Here is a 24,812-nt window from a genome sequence, read left to right on the forward strand (position 1 = left end):
GGCTTAGATGCAATTTAACTGAGCGTGCTGCTTAAGAAGTAAATGCTCTTGCTTATAAGTAAAAGAATGTTTATCAGGAGCTTTAAAAATTGTGGTTTGTTTGTCTTTTATAAAAGAAAGCTGAGAGAAGCACTCCAGGAGTGAGGAGATGCTCAAAAGTTTCAGACACCCATAGCACCTTGGCTTTAGCCTCATGGTCTCAAAACAGCTAAAGAATCTCCAGCCATCATACCCTGATGACATCAGCATCTCGAAATGACCATGTTCCAAGGCCCCACTTAAGCCGAGAAGAGAGGAACAAAAGCCAAAGATTTGTGCCAGATGAGTCTATTATTTTGATTAGAGAAGTAAGAATTTTCCTGAATACTTGCTCAGCCGACTTCCACTTATATCTTTTTGGCCAGAAATATCCTGAAGCCACTCCCAGCTGGAAGGCTGCTAGGCAGGGAAAGAGGTAGAAGGAAGGATGGAGGCTGCATCAGGGAACCAGCTGTGTTTGCCAGATATCCCAAAAGAATAGCGAATTTTATATACATATATATATGTATATGTATATATATATATATATATATATTTTTTTTTTTAAAGAATGGTTGGGTGGAAAGATTATAAAAGGGAAAGATATCTGTGGGGGTCCCTATATATGCACCAGGTTATTGTATTCAGGTTTTAAAGAAATAGAGCAAAAGGATAGCCCAATTTTTGTCAACTCAGAAGCAGAAAACTTGTACAAACAGAACACTCAGCTCTTAGCAATAATTAAAATGTTTAAAAGTCTAGTTGCCATCTCTTCTGTGGAGAAAAGCTTGATAAACCTACTAAGTCAATGAAATGCTGTTGTCTGTAATTAATTCTGAGACAAATAGTGAATTCAAGGAATATTTATCGGGTATCTACTAAGTTCAAAACACTGTGCTGACGCCGTAGGAATTCTGACACGTGCTACAACATAGATGAACCTTGAATATGTTATGCTAAGTGAAATAAGCCAGCCACAAAAAGGCAGATATTGTGATTCCATTTATATAAGGTACCTACAGTAATCAAATTTATAGAGACAAAAAGTAGAATACTGGTTACCAGGGGCTGGGAGGAAGGAGGATGAGGAGTTTTTGTACAATGGGTACAGGGTTCCAATTTGGGATGATAAAAATATTTTAGAGACAAATGCTTCTGTGTACTCACAACAATGTGAGTATACACTTAAAATGGTTAGAATGGTAAATTTTATTCTATGCATATTTTACCATAAAAAATTAAGACAGAAAACCAGAAAAAAACAAAACAAAAGCAAATTACCTGCTGTCAAGGACCTTACAATTGCATGGCAAGTAGGAGAAGTATGCTACTTAACTTTAGACCAGATAGAGAGTAAATAAATAGCCCAAAATGGAACCAATGTCTGTAGGGATCAATAGGTTGAAAGATCCTATTTGGTCAGCCAAATGAGGTCATTCTTTTCCGTTCCTATGACCTCTCATCACCTAAGATGTTTCTCCATGGATGTGTTCAAGTTTTATGGGGAAAAATGGTAGGAATCATGGTGAAAAATACAAAGAAGACCATGACATTTCTAAGCAAGAATTAGTAGATACATTTGCCCGGAGCATGGGGTATGGAATATAAATAGAAGAGTTTGGACTGGAAAGTTCATTTTGGAGAATAGGTGAATACTAAAGTAAAATGATCTATGCAAGTCTTTGTGTCATTAGAAACCACTGAAGCTTTTGGGGTAGGATATTGATGTAATCAGTATTGCTCTGCACTCAATTAGAGAAGAAGCAGGGCACATAGAGTGAGGGAAGGAGAGCAAGATGCATTTACAGCTCTTGATTTTATCTGCTGATGTCATATGGGGTCAGACAGTGAAATTCAGTGGTGGTTCAGATTTAAGTCCAGTTGACTGGTCTTGTCCTTCCCCCCACCCCCCAGTAGTCATACCTGAGGAAGATAATGTGTTAAATTCTATTTATTTCAGTAGCATGGCAAACAAGTAACAGGAAATACCGATCTGCTCTGGATTTGGTATTGGGAATCATTGTCCCAAGCATTACAAGCAGGAGAGAGAGAATTGAGAAAGGAGCCTTTGAGATATGCCTTCCTGGATCACATGGCGGTGAGGGAGGTGAGGAACAAGCATCCCCAAAAGGACAGAGTTGGGCAGTCAAACACATTGTGGACAGAAGGTAGAAGAATGGAATGTTGGAAGCCACAGATGTAGTTTCCAGAATGTCGAGTGATATGGAGTGCAACCACTTCCAAAGTCTGAGAAAGATGACAACTGAGAAAATCCCACTGGCTTGGGTGATCAGAGATCTCAGATCTCACTGTACAGGGCAGGGTGATCCTAGAGTGCTTACAGCACAACTCAGATGAGAGGAGTTTGAGACGGGGAGAAGATTGAGGGAATAGAAGAAACACATGGGGATGACCCTTTAAGGAAGCTCAAAAGTTAAAGGGAGAAGATGAAAACAGAGCCTTGGAAGGAAAGCAGGATCCAGTGAAGGATATTAAACACTGGAGAGACCTGAGCATTTTGCCAGGAGCCAATGTAGGAAAAGGGAGAGATTAAAAATTACAAGAGAGAAAGGAGGGCAGTCAGAAGGGGCAGGAATATTTGTGGGAGCATGAGAGGAGGCCCTTATAGCCCTACACTGGCCAAGGTTGGAAGGGACCAGGGAAAATCAGAGGAAGGGTTAGGAGTTCCAGGTGGAAGAGTAAATGTCATAATGGCTTAAGAGATTGCTTTAAAACCTAGGTGAAAACAGCAGAGTAAAAACAAACAAGGAAAACCCTTAGAAGATAATATGAGGAAGGATAATAACTTTCACCATTTATCTTCCAATGCTTGTGTCACTGGGTTTCTGCCATCTCTTTTTCCATCTTTTTCCAGCTTTATTGAGATATAACTGACATGTAAAATTGTGTAAATTTAAGGTGTGGAACATGATTTGATACACGTATATATTGCTAAATGATTACCACAATAAAATTAGTTAACATATCCATCACCTCACATAATTATAATTTTTGTGTGTATATCATGCGAGGATATTTAAATTCTACTCTCTTAGCAAGGTGCAGGTATATGATGTGGTGTTGTCGACTGTAGTCACCATGCTGAATATTACATCCCAGAACTCATTCATCCCTTTCACCAACTTTGTTATCTTTGTCTTTTTGATAAGCAGCTATCCTAAAAAGTGTGAGGTGATATCTTATTGTGGTTTTGATTTCTGTTTCCCTTATGACTAGTGATGTTGAGCACCTTTTCATGTACTTGAGGACCATTTGCATGTCTTGTTTGGAAAAATTTGTATTTAGGTCATTTGCCCTTTCAAAAATCAGAATTTTGTTGCTATTGAGTTGTGTGAATTTCTTATATATTTTGAATATTACCCCTTATCTGATATGTGGTTTGCAAATATTTTCTGCCATTCCTTAGGTTGCATCTTCATTTTGTTTATCACTTGATCATTTCTTTGGCTGTGCAGAGCTTTTTAGTTTGATCTAGTCCCACTTGTTTATTTTTGCTTTTGTTGCTTGTGCTTTTGGTGTCATATTCAAACTTGTTCTCAAAACCAGTGTCTAGGAGCTTTTCCCCTATATTTTCTTCCAGGAGTTTTATAGTTTTAGGTCTTACCTTTAAGTCTTTAATCCATTTTGTGTTAATTTTTGTGAGTGATGTAAGATTTCATTCTTTTGCATAGGAATATCCGGTTTTATCGACACCATTTATTGAAAAGACTATCTTTTTCCCACTGAGTATTCTTGGATCCTTTGTCAATATTAGTTAACAGTATGTGCATGGGTCTATTTCTTCTGGGCTCTTGATTCTATTCATTTCCATTGATCTATGTGTCTGTTTTAATGCTAGTACCATACTGTTCTGATTACTATAACTTTATAGTATAATTTGAAATCAAGAAGTGTGATGCCTCTAAATTTGTTCTTCTTTCTCAAGCTTGCTTTGGCTAATTAGGGTCTTTTTTGGTTCCATATAAATTTTAGGATTGTTTTTTCTATTTCTGTGAAAAATGCCATCAGAATGTTGAGGATTGCAACAAATCTGTAGATTGCTTTGGGTAGTATGGACTTTTTAACAATATTAATTCTTCCAATCCACAGCACAGAAAATCTTTCCATTTATTTGTGTCTTTTTCAATCAATATCTTATAGTTTTCAGTGCACAGATCTTTCACCTCCTTGGTTACATGTATTCCTAAGTATTTTATTATTTTTAGTACTATTATAAACCAGATTATTTTCTCTGTTTCTCATTCAGATGTCTCATTGTTGATGTATAAAAATGCAACTGAGTTTTGTATATTGATTTTGTACCCTGCAGTTTTACTGAATTTGTTTAGTTCTAACAGTTTTTCCATCTCTTTAAATTCAGTGGAAGGTAAATGTGCTCAGTGTTTTAATCATTTCATTAATTACAGTTAAAGAAACTCTGAAATCTCAATAAGAACTGCAAGAAAAATGAAAGAATCCATGACTGAATCCTAGCTGAAAAAAAAATTAAACTAAACAAACAAATAAGTGAATAAAGAAAATGCATAAATGTCTGTAGCAACTTTATCCATAATTGTCAGAACTTGGAAGCAATCAATGTGTTGTTTGATAGGTGAATGGATAAATAAACTGATATATCCAGACAATGGAATATTATTTGGTGCTTAAAAAAAATGAACCATCAGGTCAGGAAAAGACATGGAGGAACGTTAAATGCATATTACTAAGTGAAAGAAGCCAATCTGAGAAACCAGTTATACTGTATGATTCCAACTATAGGGTATTTTGGAAAAGGCAAACTATGAAGATAGTAAAAAGATCAGGGGTTGAGGGGAAGGAGGGATGAATAGGTGGAACACAGAATTTCTAGGGCAGTGAAACTATTCTGTGATATTACAATGGTGGATATACATCATTAAATATTGGTCACAACTCATAGAATGTAGAACACCAAGGGTGAACCCAAATGTAAACTATGGGCTTTGAGTGACAATTACTTGTCAATTCAGGTTTATTGATTGTAACAGGTCTCTCACTGTGGTGCAGGATGCTGATAATGGAGGAGGGTGTGTGTGTGTAGGGCAGGGGGTATGTGGGACTCTCTGTACTTTCTGGTCAGTTTTGCTGTGAAACTAAAATGCTCTAAAAATAAAATCTATTGTAAATAATACATAGTACTGGATATAAATAAGTCAAATAGAGTTTCCAGAAACATCTATCACTCATTGTTAAAAATAGCCCATATTAATTACAAATTATTAAAAATGTTATGTTCTGTATTTAACACTGGTTCAACAAATATTTGAGCAAGATTCCACCATATCACTGGTAAAGTTAAGTTATAAACTATTATGTGTACTTCTGTGAAAGCGACATGAAATCTAACTCAGGCCTCTGCCTTTACAGTATGTGCATCTTCAGTCTAACATTTGTCAGGCAGGGTGGAGGGTTGCAGAGCAAAGCACCTTTTCATCATGAGAGGGTATGTGATGCCCTCATGGATGCAGAGCTTCAGGAAGGAGGATTGCTTATGTTTACTACTGCTTATTTAAACCCGGGGCAGAATTTAAGAGGAAACGTTATAACCAAACTATGTTGGCTTTTAATTTAAACAGTGATAATCACTTTAGTGTCATAAAGGAGCATAGATGTGTAATAATGACATCGTTGGAAGTTGTAAATGAAACTGAGGGATTGAAAGATTTCCTTCTTTCAGAGACTGCTTATAAGTAAGACTGAACTTGAATTTATCCTTTAAACTTTCTTAAACAGAGAAACTCCCTTTACAGAAAAACTTCTGCGCTGTGGTTTTATTCTTCTCAGTGTTCAGACAGCTGCTACAGTTCTTTTCTCTCTTGTGGTCATGGTATGACGATTAATTTTTTTAACCTGGAAAAGGGGAAATTGCTTCAAATTAAAGAAAGACAGCTTTGAACAAGTTGCCCCAGTGAAGCATTTTAGACATCAAGCATGTTAGTGTAGCTGCCTATACTGTAATTTCGATAACAACACAGACACCAGGCTGGTGTGTGTTACTTGTTGGATGATAGCCACTTTCAGTGTGCTCCACTTTATGCCACAGTGATGACTTTACAGTGACAATGATGAAAAGAGCTCTTAGTAATCTGAAGAATAGGCTTTTGGATATATATCTGAAAAAATAGTAGATGCTATGGCCCTCCAATCATTAAAGACAGGGGTGCAGGAAAAATTATTATAATGAAGGAAGAGGTTATCTGAAATGTCTACAACCAAGAATTCAAGTTAGGACTGAAGATTCCAGCAGAATTGTATATAGCCAAATACACAAACAGCTCAACTGCCTGTGTTCGAAATCAGTCAAAATATTTCAAGGCATTGCATCTTATTTATTTTTGTATTCCATGCAGAGAGTTTTGTTCAATAAATGTTCCACGAGTGAACAAATTAAGCAATGATGTAGGTTTTTATAACACCAAAAACCAAAAATGTGACTAACATAATAAAGTAGTTGTGAGATGTGCTTTGACTATCTTTTTTGTTTTCTAATCGTACTAGCCGTGGGTTAACTATATTGATCTTTTCAGAGAGATCTTGGAACTGTTTTCCCATTTGATGGCAAACTAGTCTTGAATAGAAGTATAATTGGTCAGAGATCAGAAGATTTTGGAGGCCCCCCTGTATAACCTGTACTGACTCCAAAAAGAAGCATATTTATGGATTTAGAAGAGAGATTAAATTTTATATTTTTCATGGGGTTGGGGGGTGGGGGCAGTGCTCTACATACACAGTTTGCAGTTTGTGACACAGAACTTTACAGCAGAGGATATTCAAGCTGGGTCAATAAAGAATTCAGATGGAGGGCTATGAAAATGAATTTGAATTTATTGACAAAGTAACTCCACGGTTCCAAACAGAGGGAGACAAAAGCCACTATGATCTCCTACAATAGCTATTTATACTTTATTTACTGAGCATTTAATTTGTACAAGTCCCTTGAACAGTGAAGAAAAGTATAAGATGATCCTTTAATGTTTTAAAATAGGAGAATAAAAGGGAGGGGGGATTGAGCTGTTGATCATAAATCAATCAGATGTGTCCTATTCTCAAGCAAAGTAAAAGATTACAAAGTTACAAATCAAACAAACAAACAAAGAAGCATACCTAATCTCCTACTTTCCTATAATTCTTTCAGAATCATAGCTGTATTTGAATGTATTTCCTTATCCTGACAGGGAAGTGCCCAGCTATGCCAAAGCTGACGTTTGGGAGGAAAGGTCAAAGGAAATAAATGACATGACTTGAATGGTTTCAGTTCTTTTCCCAGAATCTATTGGTCTCATATATTTAAGGTACTTGTTTAGAGCAAAACATGTGGAGCATCTGCTGTCAGTTTAAGTTGAAGGGTGGGTGAAGGAAGCAAATATTGTGTGTATCCGACCAGATCTGGCTCTAGGTAGAAGCAGTGGAACGGCTCTAGGGGTCAGCTTTACCTGGTTACCTGAGCTGGAGAAAGCTGATCTAGGACTTGTAAAAACAGCACCTCCAACTCGAGGCCCAATCCATTGTGAGGCTCACAAGAAAGGCCAGACTTGAGGAAGCAATGGGATTTCTAGAAGGACATTCCAGGGCTGTTGAAAACTTTTTCCCGGGCAGTATGATGGTTGCTGGAAATTCTCTGGAAAGCCCGTGGTGAAGTGGCTGAAACAATGAAATGCAATTGAAGTTGGGGAAAATCAATCATTTTTACTTTTCTCCTTTTCTGTCATTAATAAAATATGATTGCAGATATACGATTAAAGATCTTAATTGGTAAAGAAATAAGTTCCTTGTCTCTGCTTCTAACCTAGGAAAACAATAGCTAATCAAACACATTTTAAAAGGTATACAAATCTGACCCCAAAGACAGCCGTGATGTAGTTCCCAAACTGCTCAGTGATTTCTCCTTTTTCCCACCTGAAACTTCTTGGTAATAGACATTTGGATTAGTTTTATGTTCTTTTCCTATTGACATAAAGTTATATCTGATATCAGCATTCTTCTCAACTGGACTGTGCAGTATCGTCATAGCCCAGATTGCAGTAAAGACCAAGAAGGTGTGGTGGAGACATTAACATCCCAGAAGTTAAGAGATGATGATTCCCAGGGGTGCTTCTTCAACGACCCACGATGAAGATGGAGTTTTTGTTTACTTCTAATCCATTGCAGCCTGATGCTTTTGTAAAGGATGAAACCAGACATTTGGATGTTGTGACTATCAAACTGGCATCCGCATTTGTAAGCGTTCTCTCTCGATTTCTGTAATTGAACTTGTGGCAGACTGGACTCGGCTTGTAGACTGGCACCTGCCCACAGACCACACTTGGAGCCCCACTCATTTAGAGTGCTCTGTGGTTTGTTTTTGGGACGGTGATTTGCCCTCCCTGAAATTCTTTTCCCTATTTATAAAATGAAGTGGGAATACACTGAAATCCTACGATTCTATCCTTTTTGATAGAATTTTCTTTTTACTAGTTGTGCCATCCAGCCTATTATCTATATGGTCTCTGTTAGGCCCCATGTAAACAAATGAGCAAAGAGCATCTTTTAGTTGAGGGTTTACAGGCTCTATTTTTGCAGAGTTGTCACTTAATTGTCACACCATCTGCAAGGTAGTGGCTCTTTGGACCAGCTACTTTGAGGGAGGACATGACTACCTGAGTAGCTCTGGACTTTCTAGGGACACCCCCCTTATGGCCCCTGCTGTCCCCTGAGGGCTCCAGGTGGCATAAGGATGGTGCCTTGGCAGGTCAGCCCTGAGAGATGAAACTTCTATTTGCTTCACTAACCGAAGTGAGAGTACTGAGTTACAAGTAGGTCAGTTCTGTAGATGGCAAATCGCCTACAGCCTGAGGTCACTGGCTCCCTCTTCTCTCCCAAAACCTGTAGTGAAAAATACACACCCAAAGGTGGCAACAAAACCATCACTATAAAAGCTGTTAACTGTTGTAGTCTTGGATAAATGTTCAGCTGTGGAATGATTTTAATGCTAGACTGTTCCCCCACCCTCTCTGAATTTTAATGAATGATAATAAAAGGAGGAATGGAAGAAGACATTTATCTAGACTTAAAAGTCACAATAACCATGGGTGAATGATTGTGCTTAGTCACTTTGTGTCTAGAGTTTATGTTTTTAGGATGTGTTTTAAATGCTAGGACCAAAATCTAAGTTTTCATGGATTTTAAACAGTCTTTTTCAAAAGAAAATTAGATCATAATGGGAAAGTTGGTGATTCTTCATGAACAAGTTATTTGGAAGGCTCCATGTTGTTTCTAAGAATTCAAGATGGTCACAACTTTCTGTGAGAAAATAGATACTGCAGATAGGCAAACCACTGTTGGTGCTTTCAGTTACTGACTTCCAGACTTTGTGTATGGTCCTGCACCCATGTTAAAAAAAAAATCACAGAAAATAGATATGTCAGGTCATGCTCTTAAAAATTCTTTATTCTTAAGCATCTCTAAGAAAAGAAAAAACCACCAATACTTCTTAATCCATAAATCCTCTCATTTGTTTTTTTTAAATTGGTTTTGTGGCAAATCAGGGTACATGACTTTCATACTGAGCCTCATTGATTTTTGATATATTTATTGCAAGTACCCTTGGCCACACATGTGGTCATCATGTATGTTGGGTAAGGTAGGAACAGGGGGAGTGTGTACTAATTAGATGAATGAGTCATGCAGGAACACACACACACACAGATTTGCTTAAACACATCTTGCTTAACTCAATCTGCAAATTGTATGGCTATTGTTCAACTGTCTGATTCATTTGTCACTGACAGCAGAGGGGAAAATTCAGCCCTTTCAGCTATATTTGCAGTCACTCAAGGTGTACCTGGTCAGCTACTGATTGATTTGGACAATATACTTTGTTGTTTTGGTTTTCCAAGTTTCCACTCTTAGGAAAAGTGAAGAGATTCACAACTTTGGAATTTATATGCTATCTTGAAAGAGATAGATAAGATAGATTAAAACAGTACTTGAATGTCCTCACAAAAATTCCAACTGAATATAGACAAATGTTTTTCCTGCTGCATATCCTAGTTGTTGAATTTTAAAAAAGGATGTAATTTCTAGACTATTTTCCAGAGAGAGGCAAATAAACACCAGACTATATTTAACAAACCTTCAAGTTACACTGTCAGTCACTGTGATGTTTGCCTAGAGGCAAATTAAATATCTTCAGCACGTTTCTGAAGGAGACATTCAGTCAGCATCATGATCTGCTCTCGATGTGTTAAACAGTTGAGGCTCATAGTTATGCTGTCTTCAAATTCATTCTGTTGAGCCTGACCTTAAGAGAATGTAGAAAAGCAATTAGTTTTAAACAGTGGGAGTGCCGTCAGAGTGAAGGAAACAAATTACACAGTGGGGTGATATTTTTAGTGATTTTTAAGGAAATTATTAAAAATGAAATCTGCACTAAAAGCTACGATTGCAATCTTTAAAGGTGGCACAGAGCAATGCATTATTTTCATACAGCTACACTCCCTAAATGGCACTCCTAGCCCCTTTCTGTGTCCTAATGAAAGGTGGTCTGGCTCATTAAACCACATCACGACTCCCCCTGGATAAGCAAGCCAAACATTTCTTACACATGATTTGTTGAATTCAACCCCTTTGCCTTGTCATTCAATTTTAGCAAACATTTACAGTGCGTGCATCAGAAACCAAAACTGGGCTTTGCATTCAAAAATGTTGTTGATAACCCTTAACTAGACGTCTGTGTTTAGAATTTATGGTTACCAAACGGGAAAGGTGGGGCAGAGGGATAAATTAGGAGTTTGGGATTAACATATACACACTACTATATATAAAATAGATAAACAACAAGGACCTACCATATAGCAGAGGGAATTCTACTCAATATTCTATAATAACCTATAGTGGAAAAGAATCTGCAAAAGAATAGATATATGTATATGTATAACTGAATCAGTTTGCTGTACACCTGATACTAACACAACATTGTAAATCAACTATACTCCAATATAAAATAAAAATTAAAAAATAAAAAAGTCACATGTTTGTGTATTCACACACGCAGACATGCACACTTTTTTGGTTTAATCATTTTGTTTTAGTTTTACTTTTTATTGACAGGATTAGCAAAATGTCATTCTATTGAAATTTCACTTCTTTTTATTTAACTTGTAGAGCTATAGCTAAAATCAACAGAATTTTTAAATGCTCAAATTTGCTGTCTGTGTGTTATAGTCACTTACCTATATGCAGGTTTCTAATGCCAAGGAAGAAATGATCTTAATGTTAAGGGTGATCATCATAAAAATCATATTTATGAAAATCAGACACATGCTGTTCTCATAGTGTCCTGAGTGGAAGCTCTCACATGGAGAACTGCCTGGTACACTCTGTAGAGCCAATGTAGATGCCAGTGCAGTTCAGTAATAAATTTATGAGCAGGAACAATACAAATGATCATGATAACTAACAATTACACGTGCTTACTCAGTCCCAGAGACTGTTCTAAGTCGTTCACATCTGCTGCATTCACTGAATCATCCTAGCAGCTCCAAGAGGGGTGTACTATTTTTAACCTTAGCTCTCAGGTGTGGAAACTGAGGCTCAGAGATGTTCAATAACCTCTCCAAGGTAGCATGACCTTGAGGAAGCTTGTATGCAAACGTCAGCAGTTTTCAGGGTCCATTCTCTGCTACTGTGCTCTATGACTGAACATTAGGGGCACTTTTGCTCATCAATATACTCAGCATAATTTGATTAAAATATGAATAGTCAAAGGATGTTAGTACAGGCAGATACTATACACTAATTATAATTTGATTCAAATATGCAGATTTAAAGAACTATAATGTAGGCCGCTGCAATATCTGAGTGTGATTAGGTTACATAGAGTCAAAGATCTCAGTCTAGGAAGATGCTTCCAGGGTGGCACTTAAGCACTCCTACAGCCTCCTCCCTTTTCTCCCTAAGAGATAACTGAGTTAGACTCGGGCATCACACTTGCTTCTGTGGCTGAAATGACTCTAAGCACAGTCCTCTTTACAGTGGGTACAAATCAGTGTCCCCAAAGCTAATCTGGAGAAATCAACATCGTGAAATTAGGTTGTTGAGATTTTCTGGCATGTGTGTAAATATTCTCACTTGGATAATAATAGGATAATTCACATTATGAATGGAAATAAAATTAATGAATAAATATTAATGTCTTTAAGAGACAGTGCAGAACTTAGAGAAAGCATTTCTAAAAATAGGTGCCTTTTTGAAAACTGAGTAAATAAAAGATTTCAGTTTAGTTTGCATCCAAATTACAGACTTGTTTTGAGTTAAGTTGGTCTTTGATTTTTCTGTAATACCTTCATATCTCTAAACAGTTCTGACATAATTCTTCAACGTTTTAAATATAACTATCATGTTAATTAGCTCACTCGGTCAGAATTTGGTTTAAATAACAACATGATCTTGGGTTTACTTCTCATATGGGTCAAAACAGTACATTTATGTGTAAGGATACAGAATCCGGAGCCAGACTTTCTGGGATATAAGACAAGCTCTAACATGTCAACTGTGTACCTAATGTTTATATGCTTCAGTTTCCTCATCTGTATAATGTTTGGAAGAATGTATGACACACCACAAACACTATAAAAATGATGATTAAGGGGAAAAAAAGTCCTCAAGTTTAAAAAGCAATCATAATCTCATTCTTGGTACTAAATTGGTACAGAATAAACCATTTGATAATGGTGTTTAAATTACCCTTCGGGAAATTATATGTGTAAATAGGTACAGATTTCTGACTCTCTAATGTCATCATATACATTATATTTTTATTCCTTTTCTTTCTAAATAGTGGAATGAACTTACAGCAGCAGATCCTAGCTCTTTTGAAAAGCACACATCTCATATTATGTAATCACTAACACAAAACTATTGTTTTCTTCAGAATATATATAATACAGAGTTGAAGAATCTACATCAAAAATGCTCAGCTATGATGAGGCTGAGATTGAAGCCCTATTCACAAAGGATTTTTTGTTATCTGGTGGATTTATATTGGACAGGATTGCCAACTAAAGTCTCTTCCCTTGAAGGTTGCAATGTTGCATAATTAGTTTGCTGTTGCAGTCAGATGGCTAACAACCTTTATTCTAATCCCAGTGCAGAATGAAATAGACTCTCAGAGCTGGAAGGAACCTTGAGGTCACCTAGTTCAACTTGCTCATATTATAGATGAGAAAACAGCCTCTGGCAGATTAAATGTCACCCAGCTAGTTAGTTAGCTGTTCATCAGGATCTCGGAAAAAAGTTGCATTTTTAAGTGGTTATTTCAGTTATCTGTTTCTGCATAAAAATTAGCAACAGATAACAAAGTGGCTAAAAACAAGTATGATATATTGCTTATTAAATTGTTGATTTTTTGAATAAGGTTGTGATTCTCTGCATTGACCTGGTAGGCTTTCTGCTCCATGTGGTGCCACCTAGAGTCACTTACACAGATCCGTTTATCAGGAGCTCTGTGGAGAACCCTCAGTTGGGGCACCTCAGTTCTCCTTTCCATGGCCTCTTTCTCCATATGCTGTCTTGGCCTCCAGGGAATCTCCATGGAGCCTCTCTCTCCTGCAGAATATTCTGTGACTGAAATGGCACATGTTTTAGCCTTAACTCTTAACATAGTCTTCCTGTCAATGACTACACATTATTGTCTTTAAAGCTTATCTGTAAAAACCCATTTCAAGAAATTATGCTATTGGGATAATTTCCTTACAGGATGGTGGCTGTGTTACAAGACAATGCATCTCAAGAGAATAAATCCCAATGTATAAGTGGTTATCAAAACGACTTGTGTCAAACTTGCAGATAACCATTGGTGAAAGAAAAATATTATGGTCCAGACCAGCATAATATGAGGCAGCGTTATAATAGAGTGTAAATTATGGAAGATGTGTTCATTTGGAGCTACCCATGTGCCTTCTGACCATGGTGACAGATAATTTATGTGGTCAAAGTCAAAAGAGCAAGTTGTGAGAACACAATATTTTAACATGTAAAACTGATGCTTCTCTAATTAATTTCTTGCATTGCTTCACTGAAACAATCCTACAGTAGACTGTAGGACTAGGATGAAACTTTCCAGAATATGATAAACAACAGGAATATTCACATTGGCTTTGGCAGCTACTGTTTCTTTTTTTAATTGAAGTATAGTTGATTAACAGTATTATATTAGTTTCAGGTGTCTAGCATAGTGGTTCAGTATTTTTATAGATTATACTCCATTAAAAGTTATTAACAGATAATGGCTGTATTTCCCTGTGCTATGCAATATATCCTTGCTGCCTATCTATTTTATATATAGTAATCTGTATCTCTTAATCCCATACCTGCATCTTGCCCCTCCTCCCTTCCTTCGCCCCTCTGGTAACCACTAGTTTGTTCTCTATATCCATGTGTCTGTTTCTGTTTTGCTATATACATCCAATTGTTTTATTTTTTTAGATTACACGTATAAATGATATACAGTATTTGTCTTTCTCTGACTTCTTTCACTGAGTGTAATATTCTCTATGTCCATCCACATTGCTGCAAATGGCAGAATTTCATTAATTTTTATGGCTGAGTAATATTCCATTGTATATATGTACCACATCTCTTTTACCCATTCATCTGTTGATGGGCACGTGGGTTGCTTCCAAATCTTGGCTATTGTGAATAATGCTGCTGTGAACATTGGGGTGCATGTATCTTTTCAAATTAGTGTTTTCATTTTCTTCCAGATATATACCCAGGGGTGGAATTGCTGGATCAATCATATGGTAATTCTATTTTTAGTTTTTTGAGGAATCTCCATACTGTTTTCCATAGTGGCTGCACCAATTTACATTTCCACCAACAGCATATGAGGGTTCCCTTTTCTCCACATCCTCAACAGCATTTGTTATTTGTAGACTTTTTGATGATGGCCATTCTGACAGGTGTGAGGTGATATCTCATTGTGGTTTTGATTTGCATTCCTCTAATAATTAGCAGTGTTGTGCATCTTTTCACATACCTGTTAGCCACGTATATGTCTTTGGAAAAATGTCTATTCAATACATCTTCTGCCCATTTTTGATTGGATTGTTCATTTTTTTGATATTGAGTTGTGTGAACTGTTTATATATTGTGGATATTAACCCCTTGTTGGACATATCATTTGAAAATATTTTCCTCCCATTCAGTAGTTTGTCTTTTTGTTTTGTTGATTTTTTTTTTTTTTAGCTGTGAAAAAGCTTTTAAGTTAAGTCCCATTTGCTTATTTTTGCTTTTATTTCCTTTGCCGTAAGAGGATGATTCAAGAAAATATTGCTACAATTTACGGCAAAGAGTGTTCTGCCTATATTCTCTTCTAGGAGTTTTATGATTTCGGGTCTTAACAGTTAGGTTTTTAATCCATTTTGAGTTTATTTTATGTATAGTGTGAGGATATGTTCTTATCTCATTGTTTTATATGTAGTTGTCCAGTTTTCCCAACACCACTTATTGAAGAGACTGTCTTTTCCCCATTGTATATTCTTGCTTCCTTTGTCAAAGATTAATTATTGTAGGGCTTCCCTGGTGGCACAGTGGTTGAGAGTCTGCCTGCTGATGCAGGGGACATGGGTTCGTGCCCCAGTCTAGGAAGATCCCACATGCCGCGGAGCAGCTGGGCCTGTGAGCCAGGGCTGCTGAGCCGGCGTGTCTGGAGCCTGTGCTCCACAACAGGAGAGGCCACAACAGTGAGAGGCCCACGTACCACGAAAAAAAAAAAAAAGATTAATTATTATAGCTGTGTGGGTTTAATTATGGGCTCTCTGTTCTGTTCCATTGATTTGTCTATTTTTGTGCCAGTACTATACTGTTTTGATTACTGTAGCTTTGTGGTATAGTGTGAAGTTTGGGCAGGTGATAACACCAGCTTTTTGCTTTTTTCTCAAGATTGCTTGGCAATTCAGAGTCTTTTGTGGTTACACACGAATTTTAGGAGATATTTGTTCTAGTTCTGTGAAAAATGTCATTGGTAGTTTGATAGGGATTGCATTGAATCTGTAGATTGCTTTGGGTAGTAGAGTCATTTTCACAATGTTGATTCTTCCAATCCAAGAACATGGTATATCTCTCCATCTATTTGTATCATCTTCAATTTCCTTCATAGTGTTTTATAGTTTTCAGAATATAGGTCTTTCACCTCCTTAGTTAAGTTCATTCCCAGATATTTTATTCTCTTTGATGTGATTTTAAATGTGATTTTAAAAACATTCTCTTTCTGATAATTCATTATTAGTGTATAGAAAAGCAAAAGATTTCTGTATACTTCATCTTTTAACCTGAAACTTTGCTAAATTCATTTATTTGTTCTAATAGTATTTTTTTGGTGGAGACTTTAGGGTTTTCTATACAATGTGTCATGTCATCTATAGATAGTGACAGTTTTACTTTTTCCCTTTTAAGTTGGATGCCTTTTATTTATTTTTCCTGTCTGATTGCTGTGGCTAGGACTTCCAATACTATGTTAAGTAAAAGTGGCAAGAGTGGTCATCCTTGTCTTTTTCCTGAATTTAGAGGAAAGAATTTCAGCTTTTCACCATGGAGTATGATATTAGCTGTGGGTTTTTTCATAAATGGCTTTTGTTATACTGAGATAAGTTCTCTCTATATTCAGTATGATGAGAGTTTTTTTTAATCATGAATGGATATTGAATTTTGTCCAGTGCTTTTTCTGGATCTTTTGAGATGATCATGTGATTTTTATCCTTCCTTTTGTTAATGTGTTGTATCTCATGATTGATTTGAGAATATTGAACTATCCTTGCATTCCTGGAATAATTCCAACTTGATCATGGTGTATGATCCTTTTTATATGTTGTTGGATTTGATTTGCTAATATTTTGTTGAGGATTTTTGCATCTATACAAAATTAAAGATATTGGCCTGTAATTTTGTTTTTTTGTAGTCTTTGTCTGGGTTTGGTATCATGGTAATGGTGGCCTTGTAGAATGAATTTGGGAGTGTTCTGTCATCTTCAGTTTTTTAAAAGCAGTTTGAGAAGTGTGGGTATTAGCTCTTCTTTATATGTTTGGTAGAATTCCCTTGTGAATCCATCCAGTACTGGACCTTTGTTTGCTTGGATTCAATTTCAAATTCAATTTCACTACTAGTGATTGATCTATTCAAATTGTCTGTTTCTTCTTGATTCAGTCTTAGCAGCTTGTATGTTTCTACAAATTTATTTACTTCTTGTAGTTTTTCCAATTTGTTAGCCACTGTTTCTTTATTTCAGATAGTGAGATTTGATAAACCAGGCTGCTGTCAATATTTCAACATTTAAATATTCAACCATAAGACTAGAAAAAATATTTCCAATGCATATGTAATAAAAAAAAGTGAAGGCATGAGAACACAACTTTGGGTGTGATTTACCAAAAGAAAGAATGAGACTTCAGTGTGTCTTTTATTTGGGATGAAGATTATTCTGGCCTTGACCCTATAGTGAACTGCTGCAGCCAGTAACTCAGAAAGGAAAAAAAAAAGTGCTTCCATTAAACTGGCAGCCTCCTAACAAATTTTGCCCATCAGCATGCACACACATCAGTCATGCAGCCATGTCTTCCATGAGGCTTCTCTTGGCCATTCTCAAGTCCTTGACACACACCTTGTCACTGACAGCTAGTATGCAAATTGCCTAAAAGCTCCATTAGGCTAATCTAGGCAAGGGAAGCCCATCTGTCAGTTCTGTGACACTTTCCCTTTTGGATCCTCATGTGGGAATATGTTCTTGAGACACCCAGTTGGATGAATTTGTGCCAGTGTCTGGAATCACCAACCTTGGAGGAAATTGTCACTTCTACTTTATTTTTATAGACTTCAATATTTGATTTCCTCTTCCCCCTGCTACTAAAGAATAAAATTTAAATGGATGGGAAAGTTTTCTATTCTAAATAAAAAAGGACACATTATTATTTTATGCATAGAAGAAGGAACATGATGAGCCCTCTGTTTGGGAAATCATGGTATTACTGGGTATTTTCCAATACTGTGTGTGTGGTCTGCTCTTCACAGGAGAGAACACACAATTTCAAATTAACTGGAACTTGTCAGCTGTTGCTGATAGAGGTTGGAAGTTTTGGGGGAAAACAGTGGCATGACGTTATTTCAACAGGCCTGCCTATTAAAGGCATTGATTAGAAATGGCCTCATGATTCCTATCCCCTCTTTCTTCTTTTTTAAAAAGACAACAATTACAAGTACGCAATTGGAAAGGGAAGTCTAACCCCCTTGTTCCAATGGTTTTATGAGCATACTCAAGTCTCTTGCCCATCTCAAGTTTGAAATCCCAAGAGAAATGTTAGAATTGGCAACAGCAGATTCAGAAAAGCACCGATAACTATGATCATTGGTATCTGTTCATTATAAACAAACTTCTTTTATCCATCTGGTCTACCAGAATGGTCCACTCATGTTTCTTTCTAAATAAAGGTAGAGTGGCATAAAAGTAATGTTGGCCTCACCAAGCTGGGAAAGAAAACATTAAGGATCAGAAAATAGTTCATAGAAATGTACAGTAAATTATAATCTAGAACCAGAAAGATAAAATGTTTCCCCTTTTTGAAAAATTCACAATTCTATGTCAAACGATGTATGCAGGTATATGAAAGGTTTACGATTGGACAGGACTGATGCTTTTGGTCATTTTGACACCTAAATGGTTAATTTCATCAGATTTAGAGTCTGCTTTCCATTTTTTCAGGAAATGGTCCAAAAAATGGACTGTTGTTATTGACAGGACTACCAAACTAGTTATTATTTGCTAATAATGTTGTGTTAAAAGTCTAAGCAGGAAAAAAAAAAGTCTGAGCAGAGCATCTTGCCAGAGAGAGAGTAAAACTTTTACGCCCAACAGTGTTTGGATGAGCAAGATAATTATACCCTTGTCCACAGCAGATGCTCTGTTCTTCGCTTTGGCAGTTTCCCTGTTCAGTGTGCAAATAATTTTCTCCACTGAAGTTGGTGGCTATTTGTGACAAATATATTTCTTTTCCAGCAAAGAATGGATCTTTTACATCATCACTCTCAAATAGCCACTGAATGGACTTTTTATTGTTTTAAACACACGCGCAAATCTGATATGAAGCAGAAAGAAAGTTATGTTCATGTCCCATAGCCATCAGAGGATGTGATATGAAGAAAGAAGTTATTTACCAAACTAGTTGGAAAAATACATTGTAACAATTATTTCAATATCTTTATTAAAATCAAAATTTAAAAATTATGTCTCAATGTTGATAGGCAAATGAATTTTTAATTCAAGTATACACAAGTTCAGTTTATAATGGAACAGATGTTTATTTACATGTATTGATATTTACAAAGATCTTATGAGCTCTCTCTATCTCTGTATTTTTGTAACAGGCAAATTTTAGTTGATACATACATAGTGAGATCTACAATATGGAGTTCACTTCCCTCAAAGTTTTGACAGACATGTGTGACTGTCCTATGTTTGAAAAGATGAGCGTATTCTTGGCCAGTGATGAGTAAATATATTTCCATAACTTCTCTTGGCTTAGCCCAGCTGCTATAACTCTATCTATAAGCAGCAGGCTAGCAGGTGTTTGGCAGAGGGCTGCAGAAGAAGAAGAAAGGAGGAGATCTATTTTCCATATCTCCTTTTTTCTGTTCTTCACACAGGCCCCCATCAGTAGAAAGGCAGGCACAGCCTCTCCTCAAGATGCCATGTTTTCACAACCATATAGCACAGCATACATTTATCTCATAAAACTAAGAATATAATTGGGGTTTAGGTTTCTGGATTATCCCTGGATCTACCAAGAACAATCACTATTGACAAGATTTTTATGGTAAAATTCAACATCTAGCAAATGATTAAGTACCAACTGAAAGACTGGTCCTCAGTACAGTAAGTCTCCTACACACGAACGAGTTCTGTTCAGAGAGCGCATTAAGTCCAATTGGTTCATAAGTCCAAGAAAGTTAGCCTAGGTACCCAACTAATACAATCAGCTGTTTAAGTTCACACAAATAATACATAAAAAACAAACAAAAAATAAAACATTTTTAATCTTACAGTATAGTACCTTGAAAAGCACAGTAGTATAGTACAACAGCTGGCATACAGGGCCTGGCACTGAGTGAACAGGCAAGAAGAGTTACTGACTGGAGGAGGGAGAGGAGATGAGAGATGGTAGAGCTGAAGGATCATCAGCTATAGGAAATGGAGGGCAAGCTGCAATTTCACTCATGCCTGACGTTGATGGCACAGGTTCTGGTTCCTTGCTGGAACCAGCTGCACATTCGCCTCTTTGAAAGGCCACAAATTGAAGGTTCGTATGTAGGGGACTTACTGTGTATACATAAGTGTTGAGGGTCAGGGCCCCATGCCCTGTCCTCAACTCTCCAGTGTGCCAAGTCAGGGATAGCTACTAAAGGATGAAATACTGCACAGAATATTTATCACCAGCAGAGGCAGGAGGCAAAGTGCCCCTAGATAGAGCCTTAAGCAGGGAGGAGATAAATCTGCCTGTGATACAGGTTTCTCAGAGGTGGTGGAATTTGAGTCAGGATATGTAGGTTTTCTCCTACCAGTGGGAGCCAGGAGGAGGGCATCCCACATAGAACAAGAGCACTGATCTGGAGGCAGTAGATTCCACTTTGCCAAACTTTCAAACACCACGATTAGGTGAGATGGCGCAAAAAAGGATAAGTGGCCTGTTTGAACATTGACATCATTTCTCTCCTCTTTGAAGTTGCAGCTGAAAAATAATGAACAATCCAGTATAGTCTCGAGAAGATACTAGACTATGATGTACAGTCCTATTCTAATAAAGATCTAATAACTCACATACTTATAAATATAGTTCTAGTTGTATGTAAGAGTCACATTGAGAAATTATTGAAGATGGTATCAGGACACTAGGATTCTAGGTGCGTGCAGGGTTAAATGAGATTAGTGATAACTTCTACTCACATGGCACTGCCTGGTCATTGTTATCTTAGATCTTCAGTGTGAGATTTTCACCTCTGTTTCCAGATGAAGAGAATTGAGTGTGCATGGACCATTCACAGAACTGAATGGCTGCTTCAAATGACACATCCCAAGTTATAAATAACTGAGCCAATCGTGTGTAAAGTTGGGGACTTCCTTCCCAGTTGAATGATCAATGAGGAACCAGGGACATAGTCCTCCTGGTCTCCTCCTTCCTTTCACTTAACCTTTCCCGTACAGGCTGCACTCCATCCTCACACTGATTCACACTGTTGATTCACACTGTTGTGTTAGTTTCAGGTGTACAGCAAAGTGATTCAGTTATACATATACATATATCCACTCTTTTTAAGATTATTTTCTCATATAGGTCATTACAGAGTATTGACTAGAGTTCCCTTTGCTATACAGTAGGTCCTTGTTAGTTATCTATTTTATATATTGTACTGTGTATATGTCAGTCACAATCTACCAATTTATCCACCCTGCCTTTCCCCCGGTAACCATAAGTTTGTTTTCTACATCTGTGACTCTACTTCTGTTTTGTAATTAAGTTCACTTGTACCATTTTTTTAGATTCCACACGTAAGCGGCATCATATGGTGTTTGTCTTTCTCTGCCTGACTTACTTGTCCTCTTGTTTCTAATCACGTATCTGACATATCTATCCTTTCACACCCTTCCCCTGTGGGAAGGAGCTTATATACCTTCAGTATAAACAACCAACTTGGGGATATTATTTTCTCTTTGTTGAGAATTTTTTCAGGTTTTATGATGAGGTCCATTTCTATCAATGTTGAAGCATTTTTAGTGGTTTCTGGGTTTATCCTCGTGTCTGGTTTTTGTAATAAATACATACAAAAATGGGACTGTAATCACGTAAAGAGGAACTACCTGGTTAAGCAAATTTTACAAAATATTACAGAAAAAAATATATCCTTCTCATGAGATAGCCCAGAAAAGGACCACACACTTTTTCCATTATGTGTGTATAGCTGAATCTGTTTCTCACCTCACTTTCATTCTTTAGGAATTACCACCAGGGTCTCTTGGTTAAAAAAAAATGAGTTCGAACCCCAAACAAAGGAATATCATTCTCCCTCAAATAACTTAATTACTCAGAAATGCTTTTTGGCAAAACGCAGTTTCTAGCATCTTCCATCTCCCTGCAATTTATCCATACTCTGGATTACCTCATTCATTCATTCTGACAGGGGACTGTATTTGTATCATTGCCTGACAGATGTGTTACATGTTTCAGTCTTAAAATATTCGACTCTGAGTTCAGGGCTGCATACTTGGGGGATGATGTTAAATCAGCCTTGGCGTCGCACTGCTGCCATCGCGCCAAATAACTCAGGGGAAAATGATAAGGGTATAAAGAGATCAGTAAGGCAAGAGAATCTGTGCTTTCAAAAGTAAGGCAAAATAGGAAAAAGACTCTCAGTGAAGCAGTGGGGAGCAAGTAAAGCAAGAGCAGGCCGTGTTTGGGACACCCTTACACCGCAGTGAGCCATTACCCTGTGAGTAGTAAATTCTCTTACGTTTGCCTAACTCCTGTAATATAGTTCATGCTAAAATACAGCCGTAAGACTCACCGGCACATCGATCAGCCTGGCATTGCTCTCTCTTCTCTCCTAATAGAATAAAATGAGGACATGCCTGATGAATGCTGTGCAGGACAATCCCAGGTCATTTCTATGGGAGCCATCACAATGGAGCAGTCTCCCTGCTTAAAGAAGATCTGTATGACTCATATCTTTGTAAAGGTGAAATATGCAAATACGCTTCTGCCCTTTGAGATGATATCACTCAATGGAGCTCTCATAAGTGCCTGGTTGTGTTGGATTTTTTGGTGGAAAACCAGCAAACCGTAGAAACTGGCAGTCTGGAAATGACATCCTTTATTGAGTCATAGGTACTCAGATGTGCATCAAAAAGCAATCATTTCCTTTTTTTAGCAAAGGCATTGCATTATTCTAAATTTGAAAAAAAAATGAGAATCACTTGCAGACAGAAGAGAGGAAAATTTATGAACATTTGGAAGTAAGAATTTTTTTATATGCTAATGATCATGGAGACTGTGTGAAGATGGTCCAGCTTTCCTCAGCTGCCGCTAAGGTGCTTGGTCCTTGGGGTGAGGCCCTCGCTTCATCCTGCGACTAACACTGAGTCCAGCAGCCCCCACCTAGCACTCGCCTACACCATGGCCTCCGTCTTGGAGCTCGCCTGCATCTACTCAGCCCTCATCCTCCACCATGATGAGGTGATGGGCACTGAGGATAAAATCAATGCCCCCATTAAAGCAGCCAGTATAAATGTTGAACCTTTCTGGCCAAGCTTGTTTGCAAAGGCTTTGGCCAGTGTCAACATCAGGAGCCTCATCTGCAATGTGGGGGCTGGTGGACCTGCCCAGCAGGAGGTCCTGCCCCCTCTGCCACTGGTGCCCCAGCTGAGAATAAGAAAGTAGAAGCAAAGAAACAAGAATCTGATGAGTCTGATGGTGGCATGGGCTTTGGTCTTTTTGACTAAATCTCTTTAGTAACACGTTCAATAAAAAGCTGAGCTCTAAAAAATAAATTAAAAGGTCCAGAGCCCTTGAATATCAGTTGAAGGAAGATACTCTTTAGCATTTCATGATTTTCTTTCTTTTTTTTTTAACATTTGGATAAAGTGTGAAAATTAAGTTTTGTTTTAGGAAGATAAAGCTTAAGGTTGTGTGCAGGACAGATTACAGTATCAGTACTTGGAGCCTGGGAACAGGAAACACAATTTGGAGACAGGAACATTGATCCATATGTGAAGTGAAGTGCTCCCAGACAAGAGCAGAAGCAAGGGAGTGAATGGAAAAAGACAGATGTGAGAGGCACAGCGAAGGAAGCATAAACAGGACTTGGTTGCCCGGATGAGACAGAGCCATGAAGATCAAAAACAGATGTATCCAGATGTTAAGTCACCAAAGCACAGTTGATCTGTGAAAAATGGCTGCTAAGTTAAAGTTGAACATTCAAGACATAATGTGTTATGAAACGTCGCTGCCGTGATTTGGGGCAACACGTGGAGATGCCTGGAAGCACAGCAGGCATCCGGAAAAGGGCACCAGGGGATGCAGGCTGAAAGCAGGCTGTGGGCGGAAAAAACAGCATGTGGGAAAGCATGGGTGCAAACGACCACAAAGGATTCACATCTGAAAGTGGAAATCCCTGATTGGTATGGGGAGGGGTACAGGGGAGGCTGGGGATGCTGGTGGAGAAGAGATGGCAGCAGGTTTGCTTAGAAGCTGATGAAATTTAAGCTTTAGGGTCCCTCCTCTTCTCCACCCTTTTCTATAGTCCTATATCTAATCTTATATCTTCATTCTGTATTCTTCTTCTTAAAAAGTCCAATGACCATCCAAATTGGGCACATAAACTTTAGCCCCACAAAAGCCACATTCTTCTATTGCCTAGAAGTGTGTTCACATGGTCATATGGGCTTGGAAAATTTGCAAAAGATATTTTGATAACAGCTGGTTAAGACCCTGTCCTTTTCCACGTCAACTGCCCCATCCTCACTTTTCCCAAGTGGTGGTGGTATTTTGGAATTCCGCTGAGGGGACGCTGGTAGAGATGAACTTAGTCTGGATACATGCGTGTTTGTGTTAACGCTAGCTGTCCTGTGGTAAGAATGGTTTCCAAGAATCTCAAACTGCCCACTGTGTGATCTTCTGGGCATTGTGGCAGTCATACACGGCCACGAGATCCTAGTGTGTTAGGTGTGTTGCCTCTGG

At 37.7% G+C, this 24,812-nt stretch overlaps 1 protein-coding gene and 1 pseudogene across 4 annotated transcripts in view; both read left to right on the forward strand.

Moving 5' to 3' along the window:
- Positions 1–24,812, forward strand: part of RBMS3 (RNA binding motif single stranded interacting protein 3) — a 699,814-nt gene that overhangs the window by 130,874 nt on the left and 544,128 nt on the right. The gene's annotated exons all lie outside the window — the stretch shown is intronic.
- Positions 23,229–23,575, forward strand: LOC112398782 (60S acidic ribosomal protein P1 pseudogene; annotated as a pseudogene).

The sequence above is a fragment of the Neophocaena asiaeorientalis genome, unplaced genomic scaffold, assembly GCF_003031525.2.
Source record: "Neophocaena asiaeorientalis asiaeorientalis breed wild unplaced genomic scaffold, Neophocaena_asiaeorientalis_V1.1 scaffold332, whole genome shotgun sequence".
Classification (NCBI taxonomy): domain Eukaryota; kingdom Metazoa; phylum Chordata; class Mammalia; order Artiodactyla; family Phocoenidae; genus Neophocaena; species Neophocaena asiaeorientalis.